A 23206-nucleotide genomic window follows, 5' to 3' on the forward strand; every position below is an offset into this window, starting at 1 on the left:
TTCTCTGCACTCCCCAGAAGGACTGGATGGCCTGTGGCGGCTCACAAGACAGCCCTTAGTACCTAACACAACAGCAAGTGATTGTGGTGGGCCTACCAATTTACACGTGAGTAGTACCCATATCCATATTATATTGCTTATGCAAATGTAACATTTGATTCTTACAACAAATAACATGTTACTATCCTCATTTTACAGTTGAAGAAACTGAGGCCCAGAAGATTTAAGTTCCTTAGCCAAGGTCACTGCATGATGAAACAGCAGAGGAGCTGGGATCTGAGCCCAGATATGCAGAGACCAGAGCTCTACACCCCATCCTGACCATCTCTCCACAGATCCAGGCTTGAAAGTTGTGATTCTCTTAATGCGGGTTCCTGAACCCTTGCTTGTGTGATCAGTCGGATGGAACTGACTTTTGTCATTTTTATGGGAATAAAAGAGAGGAGGTATTTCCTCAATTAATGGAAAATGTAAAACAAGATTGTAGGAGTAATTTTTCTTCAGACTTTTTATTTTGAAGCATTTCAAACATACAGAATACTAAAAGAGAAACATTCGTATTACACACCTAGATTTATCAACTGTTCACATTTTGCCACATTTGCTTTACTCCATAAACTTTTTTTCAGAATTATTTGAGTAAGTTGCAGACATCAAGACACTTCACCCCTAAATACTTCAGCATGTATCTCCTAGGAACAAGGATGGTCTCCTAAGATCGCTGATACCACTATCACGCCTAAGAAAATTACTTATCTAGTGTCTAATATCCAGTCTGAATTCAAATCTTCTCAATTGCCTCCAAAAGAACTTTTATAACTTTGTTTAAAATCAAGATCCCATCAAGGATTGACACATTGAATTTTGTTATGTCTCTTTAGCCCCTTTTAGTCTACAAAACCCCCACCGCTTTTGTTTTATGACCCTGACTTTGTACAGAGTCCAGGCCAATTTTCTTGTAGAATATTCCGTGTTCTGGATATGTCTTGATGTTTCCTAGTGGTATCCTTTCACTTATTCCTCTCTCTTTGTAGAGGAAACCATTTTCTACTTGAATGTCCTGGCTCCTTTAACAAGCCACGTCTGCATTCGCACCATTATTGCATGATTAAGCGATAAGTTGTGCCTACACTTTCAGAAAAAGCCCTGGCCGGCCACACTAACCGGAAATGGGATGCTTTACTGTTACAGTAGTGTAACAACAACAATAATAATAACCTAAAGATTTACCTTCCCTGACTAACCCTGACAGCCTGCCAGGGGTCGGGGGAACATGCAAAGAGCCGGAGAGAAGGCCCGCCCTCCACAGCAAGGGGCTCCAGGAGTTGTTGGGCAGAAGTGGGGAGAGACCCCTGCCTCCTAGCCTCCCGGCCCCCCGGTAACTGGCTGAGCCCTGAGAAGCAGAGGTGGGAGGGATGGGTGGGGTTATATGAATTTCATGGTAAACAAAGATTGAGATGTGTGGAGAGGCAGCTAGGTGACTTGACAGAGAGCAGGACAGGCGCTCAGGAGACCTGGCTTCTAAGCCTAACCACCCCTAACAGCTGTCTGCCTCCTTGTACACTGGGGGTGTACAATGGGGGATGTGCCCAGGCAATCTCTATGGTTACCAAATATGACCTTACAGAAGGGCTCAAAAGAGGATGGGGCACTCAAAAAGACACACAGCTAACTTGAAGGCAATCTCATTGGCCAAAACCAGAATAAACTGAGAAATACATGAATAAATAAAGTATTGGATTATAACCCATAAAATAAAATAAATGTCCCTGATTCCATACTGATATAAATTTTTAAATCGCATAAATAAATAAGTGGAGAAGAAGGGACAGCTGTTTCTTACAGAAGAATTCCAATAAATAAACGTAGAAGAAATGAGAAATATTTTAAAAATCACTATTAGGCAAACACCACAGTAATAACTACCACAGGCAAAATCTACTGATGGATGCTCAAATCAGTGTGAGAAAGGTTGGGGAAACAGAATATTTGCATAGTCTCAGAGTATCTCCCTCAAGATATTTATTAATTATAAAGGGAAAGAATAGCAATTTTACAGTGGAGAAACCCAGAAGACACCACCTCAACCAAGTGATCAAGGTTAATTATCACCAGTAATAAGACATCTTGACATCATGTGCCCCTGATATATATGCTGAGAAGGTCACACCACTCTGTGGTATTCCTGCCAAAATCCACAACCTCAATCTAATAGTAAGAAAACATCCAACAAATCCCAGCTGACAGATATTCTACACTGTAACTGACCAGTGTTCTTTACAAGTGGCAAGGTTACCAAAGGCAAGGAAAGACTGAGGGCCTGTCACATATGGGACGAGACTAAGGAGACAGGGCAACTAAATGCAAGGTGAGGTCCACATTAGTGGAAGAACTGGTGAAATTCCAATTAGGTCTGTAGTTTAATTGATAGTAATTAATAGCATTCATAGCAAAGTTCATAGTACCAATGTTAATTTCATGGTTTGATCACTGAACTATGGTTATGGGAGATGTTAACATTAACATTCAGGGAAAGTGAACGATGGGTACGTTTTTTGCAACTTTTCTGTATGTCAAAATTCATTTTAAAATAAAAACTTAAAAAAAATACAGCTATATGTGTAAGTGAAGTAGAAGGTCCTCTAGCCACTGTGATCTGAGGGACACAGGTAGCAGGGCGCTCTCTGCAACATTTTCCTCTCCAGTCTGTCAAGATGTCTGAAATCCTGCCATTCGAGGTGCATTGCTCTCAACTACGGTTCTGTGTTCCCAAAGGCCCAAATACTCATGTGACAGATATTTATGGAGCACTTTCTATATTCAGGCATCTGCTAGGTACTGGGGACAAGTAGTGAATACAATAGACAACACTTCTGTCCCCCTGGAGCATATATTCAGCCATTAGCATCTTAGTATGAATTAGTTGGTTTGCTCCATTTCCTAAAGCAGTGCTCGCTTTGGCAGCACATATACTAAAATCCTAAAGCAGCCACAACTCAGGGTTCCTAAGGAGGGGTCCATGTGAATGAGTAAAAGGGGAGGCTAGGCTTAGAGCATGGAGTAGGGGCCATTTGGAGAAGGCAGGCCTGCATAGGGGCTTTGAGAAGTTCCAAAATCTGAGCAAGGCACTGAAACAAACAAGATGGGGCACTGGGAGGCAGAACAGCCCCTACTCTGTGCGGGAAGGCCAGCTACGAGTTAAACGCACAGGAGGTCTGAATCAGACCTGAAATCATCATAAGAGTCAAGACCTGGATAGCACTAACTGTGTGGCGGGCACTGTGCTCATGGCTTTATATGTGATAACTCATTTGACCCTCACAACAACCCTTTACAGATGAAGAAACCAAGGCACTGAGAGTTTAAGAAGCTTGCCCAAGGTCGCACAGCTGGTATGCGGCGGAGCTGGGCCGTGGACTGGGCAGTGTGGCTCCTGAGACTGCGCATCTAATGCCCATGCTCTAACGCTTCTCCCTGAGTTGGGTGAGAGCACCTCGGCACAGGGAAGGAAGGAGGGCGCCGCTGAGTCAGGACCAAGGCCATCTCCAAGTCTAAACAGGCAAAAAAAAACGTTGAGTCTTGTTTTGTATGAGTGCCTACTAGTGTTACGCACAATACCCATGTACCAGACATGGAAAATTCCTAGCTGAGGCTTAGAGAGGGTAAGTATTTTGTCCAAGGTCACATAATTCTACTAACAAGGGAAGCCAAGATTTAGCTGACTTGTGGAAAGCCATCACAAACCACCAATTTGGCCACTGTTAGTCTCACCCCTGGCCTAGCACTAAATAATCTCTCTCTCTCCCCCCCAACACCCCCTCCCTCACCCCACCGCCCTCCCTCTCCCCAGCCCCCTCTCCCTCTCCTCCTCGCTCCCTCTCACACACTAAAGTTAATTATTTAATGCCCATAATATACTTGGGTACTGCATTTTGCAGAACCCAGCTCCTAAACAGTGCATGTTTAACTACATTTAATCCAATGAATATTTCAAGGTAATTAATCTCCATAGAGTGGGAGAACACTCAGGTTTCCCAGCACATCAGAACACATCCGAATCAACTGAGGAAATGATTTTGCACACTCTGCAGTAGGTTGAGAAAGATACACTTCAAGACTTGCAGAGCTGACTCCCTGGCGTTAACTAGCAAAAATGCCGCCACTGAGAAGAATTAAGGCACCGCCTAGTGGCAGAAAGTATTTATGCAAGGAGAGACCATGGCTCACAACTCCAGGGTAAGATACCCGTTTATTTAGGGTGTTTTGGAGGAGGTGCGCTGCAAATGCGTGTTGTGTGCGCGCACACACACACACATACTTCACATAAGTGTTATGCATCAAATACACATCACCATGATACGTAACACCTGTTTTACAGGCATAGGAATGGGGTGGGGATAAGAAGGGGTGAGAATTATGGGGACACACCCACTTGCCCCTGCCTGGATTCTGTAGCCCTTCTGTGAAGTGTTGCAATGACTGCTGAAAGCTAATTTGAGGCCATAGAACTCCATGGAGTTAATAGAACTTCAATGATTTCCAAGCTTTTGGTGTCAAGTCTAAGAATTCTTTACCTAGCTCTAGATCTAAAATTTTCTCCTATTTTTTCTCTAAAAGCTCTATGGTTTTATGTTTTACATTTAAGTCCATGATCCATTTTGAATTTATTTTATACAAAGTATGAGACTTAGAGTGAGGTTCTCTCTCACTTTTTTCTTTCCTATGAATATCCAACTGCTCCAGTATCATTTGTTGGAAAGGCTGTGTTTCTTCCGATGAATTGTTTTTGCACTTTTGTGAAAAATCAGTTGGGCATATTTGTGTGCATCTATTTCTGAGTTCTCTATTCTGTTCCACTAATCTACGTGGATACCCCTCCTCCAATGCCACGTGTCTTGATTATTGTAGCTGTGTAATGTCTTAAAATCAGGTAGACAATTTCTCTAATTTTATTCTTCTTTCAAAATTGTTTTAGCCATTCTAGTTCCTTTCCTTTGCATATAAATTTTAGAATAATCTTGTCTATATCTACAAAATACTTTGTTGGGATTTTGATGGAATTTGCAAAGATAGGCACACCTGTATAGCAGTTTGGAGAGAGTTGACATCTTTACTATGATGAGTCTTCCAATCCATGAACAAGATATGTCTCTCCATTTATTTAGATCTTCTTCAATTTATTTTATAAGCATTGTGTAGTTTTCAGCATACAAGTCCTATACATGTTTTGCTACATTTACATTTAAGTATTTAACTTTTTGAGCAATTGTAAATGGCATTGTATTTTTAATCTCAGCATCCACGTATTCACTGCTAGTATATAGCAATAAATTGATTTTTGTATGTTTATCTTGTACCCTGCAACTTTGCTGAACTCCCTTAATAGTTATGGTTTTTATGTAGATTCCTTGAGATTTCCTACCTAGACAACCATGTCATCTGCAAATAGGGACAATTTTATTTCTTCTTTTCCAATACATATGCATTTTATTTCCTTTTCTTGCCTTATTGTGTGAATCAGAACTTCTATCTCTATATTGAACAAGAGTGATAAGAGGGGACATTTTTGCCTTGCTCCCGATCTTCGGGGAAAAGCATTAAATCCTTCACCATTAAGTATAATGTTAGCCAAAGATTTTTGTAGATGTTTTTTATCCAGTTGAGGAAATTTCCCTCTATTCCTAATTTTCTGAGAGATTTTATCATGAATAGGTGTTGAAATTTGTCATATGCTTTTTATGCATCAATTGATATGATCATGTGATTTTTTTGGCCCATTGATATAGTGGATTATGCTGATTGATTTTCAAATATTGAACCAGCCTTGCATCCCTGGAGTAAACTCCACTTGGCCATAGTGTATAACTCTTTTTATATATTGCTGAATTACATGTGCTAATATTTTGTTGAGGATTTCTGTGTCTAAGTTCATGAGAGATATTGGTCTATAATTTTCTTTCCTTTTTTTTTTTGTATTGTCTTTGTCTAGTTTTGATATGAAGGCAATACTAACTTTGTAAAATGAAGTAGAAAGTGTGCTTTCTTCTTCTTTTTTCTGGAAGAGATTGTGTAGAATTAGTGGTAATTTCTCTTCAAACATTTGGTAGAATTCTCCAGTGAAACCATCTGGGCCTGGAGATTTCTTTTTTGGGAGTTTTAAAATTACAAACTCAATTTCCTTAATAGTCAAAAAGCTATTCAAATTGTGTATTTTATATTAAACGAGTTGTGGTAATTTGGGTTTCTTTTAGAAACCAGTCCATTTCATCTAAGTGGTATATTTATGTAGAGTTGTTTGTAGCATTCCTTTATTATCCATTTGATAGGTCTACAGAGTCTGTAGTGAGTGCCTCCGTTCGTTTCTGATATTGGTAATTTGTGTCTTCTCTCTTTTCTATCTTTGTCAGTCTTGCTAGAGGTTTGTCTATTTTATTGATCTTTTCAAAGAACTAGCTCTTTGTCTCATTGATTTTCTCCATTATTTTTCTGTTTTCAATTTCACTGATTTCTGCTCTTATCGTTATTATTTCTTCTACTTGTTTTGGGTTTATTTTGATCTTCTTTTTCTAGGTTCTTGAGGTGGAGCTTAGATGATTGATTTTAGACTTTTCCTCTTTGCTATTGTAGGCATTTAGTGCTATCAATTTCCTTTTCAGCACTGTTTTTAGGTGTGACTCACAGTTTTTGATATGTTTTATTTTCATTCAGTTCAATGTATTTTTTAAATTTCCCTTGAGACTTCCTCTGTGACTCATTGATTATTTAGATGTATATTGTTTAGTTTTCAATTGTTTCGAGGTTTTCCCATTATCTTTCTGTTATTGATTTCTAGTTTGATTCAGTTGTCATTAGAGAACACACTCCATATTATTTCAAATTCTTTTAAAATGCTGTCTTTAAAGTTTTTGTTCTATGGCCCAGGATATAGTCTATGGGTATACAGTCTGTGGGCATTTGGAAAGAATGTGTATTCTGGTATTGTTTAGTGGAGTGTTCTATATATGTTGATCAGATCCTATTTGTCAATGGCATTGTTGAGTTCATAGAGTGCTATGTCCTTGCTGACTTTCTATCTAGTTGTTTTATCAATTGTTGAGAGAGGAATGTTGAAGTCTCCAAATATAATTGTGGATTTGTCTAATTCTCCTTTCAGTTCTATCAGTTTTTGCTTCACATAGTTTGAAGCTCTATTGTTTGGTGCATACACATTTAGGATTGCTGTGTCTGTTTGGTGGATTGATCCTATTATCTTTATATAATGTCCCTCTCTGTCTCTGGAAATTCTCTTTGCTCTGAAGTCTATTTTATCTGATATAATATAGACACTTCTGCTTTCTTTTGACTATTGTTTGTATGATATCTTATTCCAGCCCTTTACTTTCAATCTGCCTATATCATTGTAGTTGAAGGGAGTTTCTTGTAGAGAGCATATAGGTGAGTCACAGCTTTTAATCCACCCTGCCAATCCTTGTCTTTTAATCAGTGTATTTAGACCACTTACATTTAATATAATTATTGATCTATCAAGGCTTAAGTTTGCCATTTTGTTTTTTGTTTTCTGTTTATTCTGTTTTATTTTTCCTGCCTTCCTGTGGGTTACTTGAACCTTTTTAAGAATTCCGTTTTGATTCATCTATAGCATTTTTGAGCATTTCTCTTTGCATAGCTTTTTCAGTGGATAGTCTAGGTATTACACTATATATGCATAACATCACAGTCTACTGATACCATTATTTTACCGTTCAAGTGAAGTGTAAAACTATACTTCCTTTTATATATTTTAAATATATAACACCTCCACTTGTGACATAATTGTCTTAAATATTTCCTACACATACATTTGGAGCCATATCAGACAGCGGTATAATTCTTGTTTTAATTATCAAACATAATTTAGAAAACTTAAGAGAAAAAGGAAAGCATATTGTATTTACCCATATTTTTGCTTATGTTTTGAAAGGTTCAGGGGATTTGATCGGAGATGTAAAAGAAACTTTTCACTCCAAACAAATGGACTGAAGGTATATTTTATTATATAGAGGATACTAAAGGTGATACTCTGCAAACAGATCGAATAGGTCAAATATTAAGAGGGAAAAACATCAGCTCAACTGGAAAGGGAAAACATCCACATCGACTGAAGAGAAATGACACAAATCAACCGGAAAGAGAAACACCAGGTTGACCGAAAAGAGAACACATCAGATCAATTATCTCACAATAAATCAATTACTCACAACAAATCAATTACTCATAACATCCACGCCCCACTGTCGGGAGAGTCCTGTCAATCGACACAGCTGGGCGGGGATCACACGTCCTGGGCAAGGTGTCCCTTCCACAGGTGGAACTCTCTCTCGGTCTCAGTTTTCAGCAGTTTTTATAACATCAGTAATTTTCAGAGTAAGCAGTTACAGAGTTTTGCAGATCAAGCATTTTGTGTTCCCACACACAAATGGTTATCAATGGCGTATGTGCACTGAGCCCCCTGGCTATCATCCCAGCCCAGCAGTTGTGTATGTGCATTGTTCTCTCTGGTTATCGTCCCAGCCCGGCACAGATGGCCAGTCTGTCCCGTGCTATGACACCCAAAGAGCCTTGAAATGTTACAACTTGCAACTCTCTCCATGGGCGAAGGGCCAGTTCCCACCATACAGGAAGCAACTTTTTATATTTCTTTGTGTGCTGGTGGCTATAGGTCAATGGAACGGCCAAACATGGCTGTACTCAGGTCAAGGCAGCTTACCATGTTCTTTTTTCTTTCCTGATGTTTTATGTTTTCTTCTTTTATTGTCTCCTTTCTGTTTAGAGAAATTCCATTAGCCATTCTTTAGAGTAGGTCTGCTGGTGACAAATTTTCTTAGTTTTCCTTCTTCTGAAAATGTCTTGATTTTTCCCTCAATCCTGAAGGTTATTTTTCCCAGATATAGGATTCTGGGTTGACAATTCTTTCTGTCAGTACTTGAAAAATGTTCGTTTTCCTTTGCCTCTATGGATTCTCATGGGAAATCTGGCATCATTCAAATTGTTTTTCCCTATAAGTAAAGTGTTTTTTCTCTCTCACTGCCTTCAAGATTTTTTCTTTGTCCTTAGTTTTCAGAAGTTTGACTATGATGTAATCTTGGTGTGAATTTCTTTGGGTTTATCACGTTTGGAGTTTTATCAGCTTCTTGAATACATTGGTTTATGTCTTCTGCCAAATTTGGGGAGCTTATGGGCATTATTTCTTTGAATACATTTTCAGCCTCATCCTCTTTCTCCTCTCCTTCCAGGATCTCACGACATGAATATTCTTCTTTATGTCTTTTGTTTCTTTGCTGAGACTTTCTTTTTACTTTTCTGAGACTTTTTACTTTCCATTTGCTTCAAGCATGTTCATAATTGTTCACAAAGCATTTTTATGATGGTTGCTTTAAAATTTTTGTCAGAGAATTCTAACATTCCTGATATGTTCATGTTGACATCTATTGATTGTCTTTTTCCACTCAGTTTGAAATCATCCTGGTTCTTGGTATGATGAGTGATTTTCAATTGAAGTCTGGACATTTGGGAATTATTTTTGATTCTTGATCTTATTTGAACCTTTTGTTTTAACTGACACTGCTCTAGTGGTGGGGGGAGGGTATCTCATTATTGCTGGATATGAAGTTCAGGTTCCCCACTCAGCCTCCATTGACACCTGAGGGTAGGGTAGGGGGAGCTCCTTGTTACTGTTAGTTGGAGGTAGAAGTTCCAGCTCCCTACTAGGTCTTCTCTGATACCTCCTTAACTAGGTCTGGTGGGAGTGTCTCATTGCTGTGCCTCACGTGGCCTCCACTGACGTCATAGGGGTGGAGAGAAGGGTGGCCTCCTTACTGCTAACTCTCCACTAGGCGTCCTCTGATGCTACCTCAGTGGGATGGAGGGGCATCTCATTACTAACAGATGGAGAGGAAGTCTAGGCTCCCCACATGGTCTCTGCTGACACTGTGGAGGGGTGGGTCTCCTTATCATCCAGTGGGGGTAAAGGTTCCGGCTCTGTACCGGCCTTCTCTGACATCACAGCAGCAGGAGGATTGAAGCTTCGTCACAGCTTGGTAAAGGTGGAAATCTAAGCTTGCTACTGAGTCTTTGCTGGCATGAGTGGGGTGGGGAAGCAGTTTTTCCTGTGGTGTTTGGTTGAAGTGGAGTGGTTATCATCTAAATGTTTTGTCTTTCTAGGCTGCCCTTTTCCTGGCCCATTGGTTAGTGAGAACAGGTTTTTATATTGTTTTTGTTTGTGCCCATTGGTATTTCTAGGTTGCTGGCTTCTTCAGCTCCAAGTATGGGATATATAGTACAAAAGGAGAATCTGTGGACCTCAGCATTGTGTAGTTATTTAGGTCCTGAGGTCCCTAGCTGGTTGTTATACTTAGCAAGAGGAATGGGGAAAAATACATCTACTTCATTTTCCTGGAAGTGGAAGTCAAGTACCGATATTTACAAATTTTAAAACATCTTGAATTGTTGAATTCTCTAGTCTGTGTCCCGAGTCCTTTCTTTGCTCATCCCCACCTGCTCAGTGACTAGAGCGGACTTCTTGTATACTTCTTGTTTTCTCCAGTATATCTCATTCCTGGGGTAGTACTCATAGAACAGTTGACCATGATGGGGGAGGGGGAGTTGTAGCACAAATAGCAAAAGAAAGTATCAGGTGCAAAAATTGGGTTAATATTTTTTAAAAGGTATCATCATTTAAAATACATTATCTTTAAAACTCTTATAAGCAATCCATGAGTTAGGTTTTATTATCAGTTTACATTGAAGAGGCTGAGGTTGCTAGAGGTGTCGAACTTCCCCCAGTTAAGAAGAAGATGTGAAGAGAGGGAGCCAGCTATGTCTGTCCCCTTTATTAGGAAAACAAAGGTTTTCCCAGAACCCCCACCAGCAGACTTCTAACTTGCATATCACTGCTGCAATAACTATGTCACCTAGCCGTTCCTCACTGCAAGGATATCTGGAAAAGCTAGTCAGTGTTTCAAGTGAATGGCAATAAGAAGAAGGCTGAGAATGACTGTTGGGTCCACCACCCTGTGGGTTTGCCCTAATCCATGACTGTTAACCGGGGCCCTCCTCCCTATACAGGCTACCCCAAATCTCCAGGGAATCTACTTCATTTTAAAAGGCATATTCAATATGCTTCCATATTTGGAAACCTTAAAAATGAATAATAAGTGGATAATAAGTAAAAATGAAAAATAAACTTAACATCTACTTGACATCTGGGAATTTGTGAAAGATGTAATGTTCAATATGTGGGATGAGAGAATTTTTATATTTAACCAAAGGGGGCATGAATTTAAACAGGTTAAAAAGCATGATATCCAGAAGTAAAGATCCTGGACACTATTAAGAGACACTACCTGTATTAGTCAGCGTTCTTCCTGAAACAGAACCAATGGGAGATATACATATTTAAAGAGATTTATTATGAGGAATTGGCTCACGCAATTACGGAGGCTGAGAAGTCCCACAATCTGCTGTCTGCAAGCTGGAGACCCAGGGAAGCCAGTGGTATAATTCAACCCAAGTCCAAATGTCTGAGAACCAGGGGAGCTGATGGTGTTAGTCTCTGTCAGAGGGCAGGAGAGAAATAACGTGCCAGCTCAAGAGGTTGGACAGAGGGATCAAATTCTCCCTTCCTTCACCTTTTTGTTCTATTCAAGCCCTCAATGGATTGGATGATGCCCACCCACATTGGGGAGGGCAATCCGCCTAACTCAGCCCAAATTAAATGCTAATCTTGGGCCGCTGGCCGCCGTGATGTATCGGTTAAGCGCGTGCGCCCCACTGCTGGCGGCCCAGGTTCGGATTCCGGGCGCCCACTGATGCACCACTTCTCCGGCCATGCTGTGGCGGCGTCCCACATAAACTAGAGGAAGATCGGCTGGATGTTAGCTCAGGGCCAGTCTTCCCCAGCAAAAAGAGGAGGATTGGCGTGGATGTTAGCTCAGGGCTGATCTTCCTCACAAAATAAATAAATAAGTAAATGCTAATCTCATCTATAAACACCCTCACAGACACCCCCCAAAAATAATGTTTAGCCAAAGAGCTGGGCACCCTGTGATCCCATCAAGTTGACTTATAAAATTAACCATCACACTACCCAATACCCTGACAGTTATGGGAACTCTAATGGCCACATACAAAGATGAACCGACCACCCTCTTTGTCAGCTTCAACTCATCTATTGCAAGGGGCCGCTGTGTTCTCTGGACCCGTCTAGAGTCAAGTTGCAAGTTATCAGAAATAGTTTGGTGACACTGTTATCTGTTCCTAAAGTGCAATGGAGATCCACTTTAGGATAGGGAGATAGGGAGAAAGGGAGACCCATGCTGCCAACCATGGCCAGGGCTAAGTGCCCTGTTTGGCTATATTTTTCTTCAGGGTCACTTGGCATACAGACTAGTCAAGCTCAGGTAATTTGAGGAAAAGATCTTCCACTCCACATGATTGCTAATTGCTCACGGAGCAAAGCACAGCAGAAACGGCAGGCAGATATGAAACTCCAAATGTTGGTGATAAGTGCATTTAACCTTTCCTAAAGGAACATTAAAGAGGATTTAATACTTTGGTGGGGGGAACCCCAATGTGTGAAAAAAGAAACAGCAGTTGCTGACAGAGTCACTTTCCACCTGAAGGAACTGTGCCAGAATCAATTTCTAATAGGAGGGAAGGGTAACGAGAGTGCATTGTGGATTATAGTCACATTCCACATCACATTTTACATCTCTAAAAGCTTCTCTGAACAGACTGTAAATTACCCTGACCTTAAAGAAAATGTTCACACTAAGGTTTTGGTTTTTATGGACATTCCACCTGGACAGTCTGACCTGGCTTTAGATAAAATAAGAAATGAGCCAAGAAACCAGCTGAGCCATAAGGAGCCAAGGGTCAAGTGTGGTTTGATGATTGATTCTGACTGTTTTCTTGCCACCCATATATCTAGAGAGAAAAGAACATTATTTCCATAAATGGTGAGAGAAAAGAACATTATTTCCATAAATGGTAACCAAACCCAAGGCCAATTTGGAATGGTTATTTGCTATCCCAAACACGCTTTGGCTGTTGTTAAAATCAACATGAAGTTTGGCACTTTCCTCCAGATTTCAAAACTACAGTTGAGAGCACCATACCATCTTTTGTTTGTGGGCAGGTTACTGGATACTGTGCTAGGCAGGGCTCTTGATTGAAAACAACAAACACCAACTCTAGGTATGTATCAGAGGCATATTGGCTGGGGAACAAGGCCCAGCCATGATCCCACCACAGGATCTGTCTGCTTAGCTCAGTGCCATGGGCACTGCAGGCACCATGGCTATCACTACCCCTGGATCCTCTCCATTGGCACTGCTGCACTTCATGCCCTGGACATGCCTACACTTCATGCCCTCTACACTGCTGGACCCCACTGCAAATTATCACCAGCTGACCAGGCTCTCAAGATTCAGCTCAAACAGGAGCACCTTACAGGTTGTACAGAAGCCACACAGCCAGGCTTAAGCTCAAGCTGCCAGGGGAGAGGGAATTCACCCATATAGGAAGGGTATATGCGGCAGCCAAAACAACGCCCACTGTAGATGAGTTAGAAAAAAAATAAAACGGCCACTCCCATGTGCTATCCAAATACATTTATACACACACTATATTGTATGTATATATATTTATGCATGTATATACACCATATACTATATATACCGTATATTATGTATCTACATATATATTATATACACCATATATATACACATATATATATACATACACCATATATTAGTATGTGTGTATATACATATTAGAATTTTCTGGAAATCAATCAACAAATATTTATAGATAGTAGGTTTGGGTGTCCTGATGAAGGTCTTATTCTCAACTCCTCAGTAATAGAAAATGAGCTGGAAATCTTTACATGGGATTTGCACTGGGTCCTTTTCCAGATGGCCAGGTCCCAGTGATTTGAACCAGTTTTGTGTTCTACACACCTCAACCCCATCGTCCAGCCCACATCTTCTTGGCCCTTTTATTAAACATTTACTTCTGAGCTAGGTCATATAGAGGAATACAATATAGAAAGAAGGGAAGGGAACTAACGTTTACTGAGTGCTCATTTATTATTGAGTATTCTGGGAGCCTAGTTAACATTATCCTTCTAACAGGTAGGCCTGTTACCCTACAACACCCATCTGGATTTGACGCTCCACTTTACCACATATTTTGACCTCGAGCAAGTTATTTAACCTTTGTGACCACCAGATTTCTCACCCATAAGATGGAGATACTTTCGGGGTTGTTGGATGATGTACCATGTGATACATGGCCAACTGTTGTTACTATCTCCATCAGCTGAAATCTGACCCATTCTTAACTGTCTCCTCCAAAAAGCCTTCCTCAGTGTCCTAAAGCAGATGGTATCCCACCTTCCTCCTTTTTTTTTTTTTTTTTGGTGAGGAAGATTAGCCTCTGTGAGTTAACATCTGTCACCAATGTTCCTCTTTTTGCTGAGGAAGATTGGCCCCGGGCTAACATCCGTGCCCATCTTCCTCCACTTTATATGGGGTGCCGCCACAGCATAGCTTGACAGGCGGTGCGTTGGTGTGCTCCCAAGATCCGAGCCCTGGGCCGCTGCAGCGGAGCGCGCACACTTAACCGCTAAGCCACCAGGCCGGCCCCCACCCTCCTCGTGTCTTTGGTTTTAACCTTCTTCATAGAGCTCAACGCAGGCAGTGAAGGCTATTAGAAAGCAAGAATCTTTAGCATATTCCCAGCAGCACCTAACAATACTTTGCACACAGTAGGTCTTCCATAAAATGTCATTGAATTGAAATAGCCAAACTGAATTCTTCGTGGCAAACTATCCATTTAGCACCCTAAATTTGCTAGTTAGTTGTCTAAACTGCTTTTTCTCAACAAAAAGAGATATTTTGCATTTATAATAGAGTCACACAAGCAAGGTTTGCATTCTACATTTAGCACATTATACAAAATCATGACAAAATAACCTTAAAAACATCATTAGGAAGGAGCCATGCTGGAGACTGACATACTGCCTTTCAATAAACCCAACACAGCCATTTTCCCCTTTAATTATTGATGCCCGGGTTAGTACTAGATAACACAGATGGATTGCATTTTGAGGCATGTGATAGGAACATCACCTGTTTTTACATCCCAGCATCTCATTCATTGATGGAACAGGTTCTCGTTATGGGAGGTACAAAGGAACTGAGGTGTTCTGAAGGAACAGCAGATTCACTTCTTCTAGTGTGTGTTCATTCCATGAGAAGGAGAAAGGTACTGCTAATATTATTTAAACTATTTCTTTCTTCCTTTCTGAGCTCAAATAGCTGAATTTGTGTAATTTAAATGTATGATGCAATTCCACTATATAGTCACAGGCTAAGAAACTCACCCCATCTTAGCTCACTGGTGAATTCTACTCAGGGTTTTATTGTACACACTGGCTTTTCAGAAAATTGCAAATGAGAGTGGTAGAGGATGAGACAAGGGGAATATGTTTGATCTATGGAAAATGTTCTAAAGCTGCATTAAGAGCCCTCTTCACTGTAATCTTGACGGTTGGAGGATGTGGCTAAATTTCTGGTCTTTCTGCCTTCACCCCTAGAGCTGAAAGCAGGATTGATGTTCCTCCTTATCCAGAGCTCTTAAATGACAGCGTGCAGCTTGCATTTCTTGTTGGTGTCCTGTGGCTGCTCTCTTCCCACTGCCATTGGTCCCAGCTCCCTAGGGGAACACGGCCTTCCGTGTCCAGGGTACAGGGGGAAGGGCCTCTTGTGTAAGCACGGCTGACACCTGCAGGGTGACCATTGCATTGTGTCCTTCATTCTTCACTTGTTAGGCCGTGTGGCTGCAGGCCACTAAAATCCGTAGCTAGCCCCCTGCTCTTTTTGCTGCAACTGGAGTTTACAGGGCATCTAATCTTCCATTTTTGTTGTTGTTTTTTAAGGCGGCAAAATAATTTTATAAAGTCCCTTCAAAGAGTAATAATCCTGGATATGTTTGTGAGGACAATGTTTTTATTTTCATAATGAGCTCAGCACCTTTAGAATAGGGATGGCGTCTTTTGTATCTAGCTCTAGAACTCTACATAATTCCTAGCACATAACAGGTCATCAGGAAATGTTGTTGAATTTAATTGCATTATCTACATTACAGGCTTGGTGCTTGGGTTTTTAACGTGGGTTCCATGAAGTCTTGAAATTGTATGAAAAATTGTACGTGTCTGTACTTTTTGTTTCCCTTGGGAGAAGATCCTGCTCTAATCTGGGAATACTGGTGACCACTGTGAACCTTTCCCTCATAGTCTGATCCAGGTGAGGGAGGCAGCAGTGGTGGAGAGAATGGAGGGAGAAATTGAGACCAATAATTGAACAGAAGCTATTGGAGAGTCAAGGCTGGGAGATGCTGGGAGAAAATAGGCATATGAAGAAACGTGGGGAAAATTCTTGCCAAATACATCAAAATGTTATCCTGTCACGTCATCCATAGATGGGGTCAATTTTCAGGGGCACTGGCCTCCTTTAAATATGTAGCTTTGGCGTGTGCTACTATTCTGTTATGCAGCTCCTTGCCAATTCAGCATAGACCTCTTTCCTCCATTCTAGATCAGAATAACTTATCATCATTATTGTTTTTCATGCTCAGAAGGCCTTTATTAAGACCCAATTATAAAATCCCTAGAGGCTTCTGGTTTCTGGTAATAGCAGGGTAGGTTATTCAGATCAACACTCTTGCTGAAAACAACAAAAAATACTGATAAAATAGATTTAAACAAACACCACTACCTTAAAATAATCAAAGATCTGAAAAATGCAATAAAGAACTTCCACGTCAATATCTGGATGAAAGCCTGTTACCAAAATGGTAAGAAGACTATTGGATGATCAAAACCCCTAAGAGCATGTGTCACTTCTGCTGTGGCTACCAAGGGCAAGACGCGCACAAGTCAAGGCCTGGGGCCCAGAGACTGAAGAGTCTTATAGGACACCTTCTCCAAATTGATACACACACAGGTTAAGGATAAACCAGATCTAAATCTGCTTCCCCCACCCCTCAACCTCAGGAGCCTGCAGGAAAGCCTTTCTTGGCAATAGGCAAGGCAAGAGAATTAAAAAGAAAAGGAACAAAAAGTTTTTGAGAAGTTGTGGCCACAGACCACCCTCTTGGAGTTTGTACTGGGGGTACACTTAGCCTGGGTGGGCTAGAGACTCTTAAGCCATGAATTTAGCGTGATAAGATCTCAATTGTTATTGCTCCCAGGTGCCTGGCAAATCCAAAATAAAGCCTCTCTGGAGAGGAAAATATCCAAACTGGGCTTTGGAGCACCCCTATAAATAATTTAAGGACAGTGACCAGTTCTCCAATCAAGATAACCAAGCACCAAGGGAACAAGAGCCAGCAAAACAACAGAGAGAAGAAATAGATCCAAACAGACTTCAGCTATTAGACCTGGGTTTAAAAACAATTATGCTTACATGTTTATGGAAATAAATGACAACCTTGGAGATAAATGACAATGGACATAAATGACAACTGTAAGGAGACTATAAAAAGTTACATACCATATCTGAAAAAGAACTAAACTAAAAATAAAAAAGATAGTAATTGAAATTAAAAACTCAGTGATCATATTTGCAACATATTAACAGTATAAGGGAGAAATAATGAACTGGAAGGTGAGGCAGAAGACCTTTTCATAGAATACTGTCCAGAAAGAAGAAAATGAAAAGAAATACACAAAAGCGTGTAGGAGACGTGCAGAATATGGTATGAAATTCTAACGTTGGCATGCCAGGAAGAGACAAAAGAAAGCATAGGATAGAGATGGAGAATTTTTCAGAACTGATGAAAGACACCTATTCACAGGTGTCTCAGTGGAAGAGACTCAGTGGATTCTCAGCAGAATAGAATGAAATCCACACCTAGACAACTCGTAATGAAACTGCAGAAAACCAAGACAGAGAAAATCTTAAAGCACCAGAGAAAAAAGGTTATCTTCAAAGGAGCAACTGACAATGGACTTTTAACAGTAAGTCAGAAAAGTATGGACTGATACAGCTTTAACGTGCTCACAGAAAATTAGTGCTAACCTAGAATTCTATACACAACCACCAAAAAAATACCAATCAAAAATGAATTTGGTCCTTTTTCTTAGTCTGTGGTCCCCTGTAAAATTCTGGACACTTTGGGAGAGGCCTGAAAAATCCATGCTGATTGATTGCATTTTAAAGTGATGGGCTGGGTGATGAGTTCGTCAGACCAATGTTTAAGAAAGTTATAGAACAAGGCCCTGTAATGGCATGCAGAATTGGTGGAAAAAGGAGGAGGGAGTACCTGAGAAGTTGGAAGTGGCTGCCAAAGACCAAGCAGGCCTACCTCATAATTTGCCCTACCGTGAATATAGCTTGTTGGTGGAATACACCTGCTTTCTCCTTTCATTGATTCCTCATCTATTGATGCATTAAGGACCAGTTCCTTAACCTTACCTTACAGGCAGGGTTGATACTCAAAATATTTAACGATGCTAAAGCACCGGCACTCATCAATCAGAAAAGATTCCCACTATCAGACCAGATGCTGGCTGTTGCACAAGATCAGGGTCCTGGAGGCCCCTGCAGTGTAAGTTGTTACCCCTTTACTGGCTAGAATACGGAGAAGCCAGAGGAGGGATCTGATCAGCTAGGGTGGTGGAGACATTCAAGGTAGCAGCAGTATCTACAACTGGTATTGAATGTTATTTGTTGGCAGTACTAATACACACCAGCTGAGTATGAGCCCTGCTTACAGCCCTTCCACCAGGCTCCTTAGCAGCTGTCATCCTTCCTCTGCTCCCTGGTTACTGCTTCACCTTTTCCCCTTGCAACTTTAAACCTTCCAACAAAACTGCTTTCTTGCCTGGTTCTAAGAGTAATACGCCTTAACATAATATCCACAGGACAACTTCCTTTCTTAAAACCTGGTTCTTAGTTCCCCTGGAACAATCAGACAGGGATTGCATATCCTCTTTTAGCAAACTGTTCTTTCCTGGATGTGACTTGATCATCTTGTTGCACTTCAAATGGGCTTTACAAAATGAAAATCCAGATTTATGTAGAAAATAAGAGGTATTTATTTGCTTTACAGTCAGATTCAAGATAAGCTTCCTTCAAATGACAAGCTTCTTTGCTACATTTTATATTTGCATAAAGTAATTTATTTTCTTTATTACATAGCATGTTTAAAATAAAAAAGTTAGAAAATACAAATAAACAAAAGCACCTGTAATCTCATTCTACCTCCCTCAGATATTGACTTTACCTATGTATCTATATATATATGTGTGTGTGTATATGTATATATGATCCAATTAACTAACTAAGCCTTTTCAGGATAAAGTTATATCTGTACTTATTGTAAATGTCAGATGGGCCAAGGCATGACCATATTTAGCAAAAGAAACAATTTTTTCTTCCTAGAGACAGTACCTTTATTTGGATTTTAGTGAATGGATCAAGCACTATCAACATGAAGTCGCTTTGACGTCAAATGAAAGGTCCTGCAGTAGTGCAGCTCAATATGATTTAGATTATCATCTTCAGGTACAAAAGCTTATCACAAGTTCAGAGCCCAAGGACTTCATTTTTAAACCTTTGGGCTTGAACTACATTTGAATTCAAATTCAGTAATGCCCTTAGATCAACTTGAGCTGACAAATTCTTTAGAAGAAAGTGGAATAAGGCAATTTGATGGAAATTATACTGTGCAGTGCCTTGTCACTCTAGATATTTCACTTTTACATTAAATTTTTTTTCAATTAATTTAAAGGTAACTGCTATATGCCAGATATCCAGGCTATTTGTCATTATTATTCATTTATTTATATGCAGCACTGTCATTTACAAGGACATAATTCTTAAGGAAACATAATTGCTCTAAACCTATCAACTTGCTTATGTAAAACTTTGTAAAATCTTTTCTCTGGAAAGAAAGTTAAGCATTGGTTGTCAGAAAATGTTCAGCAGGGACCTCTGCATATCCTGACACTTGGCCTCTGCTCGAGTCCCCTCACACCCACCAGGGTCCCTTCCCTGAGCCCCAAGACCCTCCTGTTCATACAATATTGTTGCATATTGAAGCCTCAACAAAAATTTGCTGATTTAAGGTGGCTTCCAGAGAAAAAGAGCAATGCCTGCTGTGAAATATGCAGGAAGAAATACTGAGTTGGCACGTGAATGAAGTAAAAAAAAAAAAAAGTCTATTAATACCTCCTGCAGCCAGTCCCCTCGCCCACTTCACTTGTCAGGAACATAGCATCACAGAGTCAAAAGTCTAAAGAAGCTTGGAGTAGGAATGGACTTGAGAGCTTATTTTGCCCAAAGTTATTTTGTAAGTGGTGAAACTGAGACCAAGAGAGCTCACTCCACCACACAACCCTGGAACAGAGAAGTCTCCAGAGCCTGCTGGTCGTGACTTACCATGGGTGGTCTCAGCATCCCACCTGTGAAGAGCCAGGTGTAGAATGTCCCGGTGTGTGGAACAATATGGAGGTCAATAAATGACAAACTCCCAAAACTCCACCGCATATTCACATGTCCAGTGAGTCCCACTGTGAAAACACCTCCTTCGTTTCATTCAAAGCTCACTTTAAACTCTGCTTCCTCTAAAAATGTTTATTAAAGAAACATGAAGTTAATGCAATTTTTTAAAAGATAAAATTATACTCATACAGCAAAAACTGGACTAAAAATCTGGATTTTTACTCTTTCAGGTAAACAAAAGTGAACGTTCCCTCCATCTCTAATTCCACATCAAACTCACAAGGAGTAAATTTGTGTTAACAAATTTTAAATTCTTAGAAGGTAATCATACGAAGGGCACAGCACATTGTAGTCAATCAATGCTTTTGCAATCAGTCAAAGCTTTTGTCTCTAGCATTGGGCAACCACAAGCTTCATTCTTCTTGGAGGACAGCTCAATGGTTCTCCAACTCAATTTAGTCTGCTGACGGTTGGTATGTGATTATGTGGTCAAAATTCTCACTTTCATTCACTTCATGCAGAAATCCAGCTGATAACCTTAACATTTCCTTTAATAGGGAAAGTAACTGACATGCAATGATGAATCAGTAATGGGGCATGAAGATTACCCTATTTAACATTCTTCAGTGGTTCCCTAGAGCCTTCAGGATAAAGTCTAGACTCTTAAACCGGCAATCATGGCTTTTCAGGATCCGAGCTTCATCTATCTTTCCCATCCCATTTCTCAGTCCTCCCCCTTCTTACTCTCTGGCCCAGGCACACTAAACTACTTCTAGTTCTCTGGAAAAATCAAACTCTCACTTCCCTCCACTTAGAATGCCCTGCATATATCCTCTTGACATTTGTCTGGTTAGTGTCTACTCATACTGCAAAGGTCCATTTAGTTGCATACATCCATTTGGAGCGTTATCGTGAAGGAATTAATGTCAATTACACACTACATACTGGACCAATCAATCCACTTTCAGTGAGACATTAACATTTGTCTTTCATCACTAATCTTTTGGTAAAATAGTTTGTACTCACTACCGCCACTTCTTTATCATCCAACCATTTCTTAATCTCCTGCAAACCTGCTTCCCCTAGCATTACTCAACTGAAAATGCTTCTTTGATGGCTACTAGTGTCCTCATAATCATTTAATTCATTGGCAATAGTTTTTTTCCCCAAACACCGAGCCTCTTTAAGTTCTCTAAAGCCATCTAGACTGCTAGTCACCTGATTACGTTCTCCCTCCCTTTCCTTCTGTGCCTTACAGTTTTCCTAGCTGTCTTACTCTAATTGTTCCTTCTCTGTGTCATTCACTGGCTCCACTTCTTCCTCTAATTAAAGATATTCCTCCAGGTTCATTAGATTCAAAACATTAGCCTTAAGATGCCTCCCAATCCCTTAACTCACAACAAACTCACATCACATGTGTATCCTGTTGATTCTAGCTTCCTAGTGAAAAAGGAAGAAATCACAGTCCAGTAAAAAAATCATTAGTTTTGGAGATAGACTTGAGTTCAGATCTCAAATCTGTCCCTCATTCTTGAGCAGTGTGGCATGGAGCATATTACTTAACCCATTTGGGCATCAGTTTCTCATCTGTAAGTTGGAGAAAATAATGCCTATCTTTTAGTATTACTATATGAATTGCAGCATGCAAAGTGCATACTCCAACACTGCACACAAGGTAGGCACTCAATAAAAGTTACTTATTATTACTGTTATTTCCACACCCACTTGCCACAAACTTGTACAATATCTCACCGTCTCGATTCATTTCTTCATATGCATCAACTAAAGCTAAGTCTTATAGAGTGCAGATATGAACAAGTTTCTTTTCTGGCCTAATGGTTCCCGATTGCTTACTGAATCAAAGCCCAGTTCTTCCCTATTTATATAGATTTCTTCCTGCTTACAGATTGTAACCCCTTTGAAGAAAGAATCTAGGTTCTTATTCATGCTCCTACTCACCACTTTGTTAAGTGACAAGGCATGTGTATTTTTAAAAAATACCAACTATAGTGACTTTTCCTCAAGGAATTATTTTCATTTCCTCAACTTCTTACGAAGGGGTGGGATTAGAATGGGGAGGAAGTGTGTACATAGGGTACCAATAGAAGCACTGCTGGCTGTACTTCCACTTGGAATTCTCCCACCAGCAGCAAAAAGGTGGGGTTGAAACAGTCATTGTAGAAATTGACTAGGTAAGACTTTAAGATCTGTTGATCAACCGCAATCAACCTCTTGGGAAACCCTTTACCAATTTGCTAAGCTTGTCCATATTTCTTTTCTTCCCCAGAGCTATTTTCCTAACCTTCCAGTCTCCTCTAAACCAAAGAGCAAATAGAACATTTTATTTTAAACCCACAGTTGAACACACAGGAATATTCACACATATTTAATTTTATTTTATGTATTAGTTCATATTTGAGAATCTTATTTCTTTAAAATGAAATTTCTTTCAACCAAAATCCAAGACTCAATTTTTATAGGTATAATCTTCAGGCAGCACCTAGCATAGGGCTTTGGATATAGTATGAATTCAGTATGTAACGGCTGAAAGGAGAATGAATTTATAGTGCACAACTGCAGAACTTAACGCTGGTTAACTGCAGTGGAAGAAAGGAGAAAAGATAGAGTCAAAGTGAGCCTGACACCTGGGGGCTCAG

This window comes from Ceratotherium simum, chromosome 5 (genome assembly GCF_057802395.1).
Source record: "Ceratotherium simum simum isolate JZ-2026a chromosome 5, ASM5780239v1, whole genome shotgun sequence".
NCBI lineage: Eukaryota > Metazoa > Chordata > Mammalia > Perissodactyla > Rhinocerotidae > Ceratotherium > Ceratotherium simum.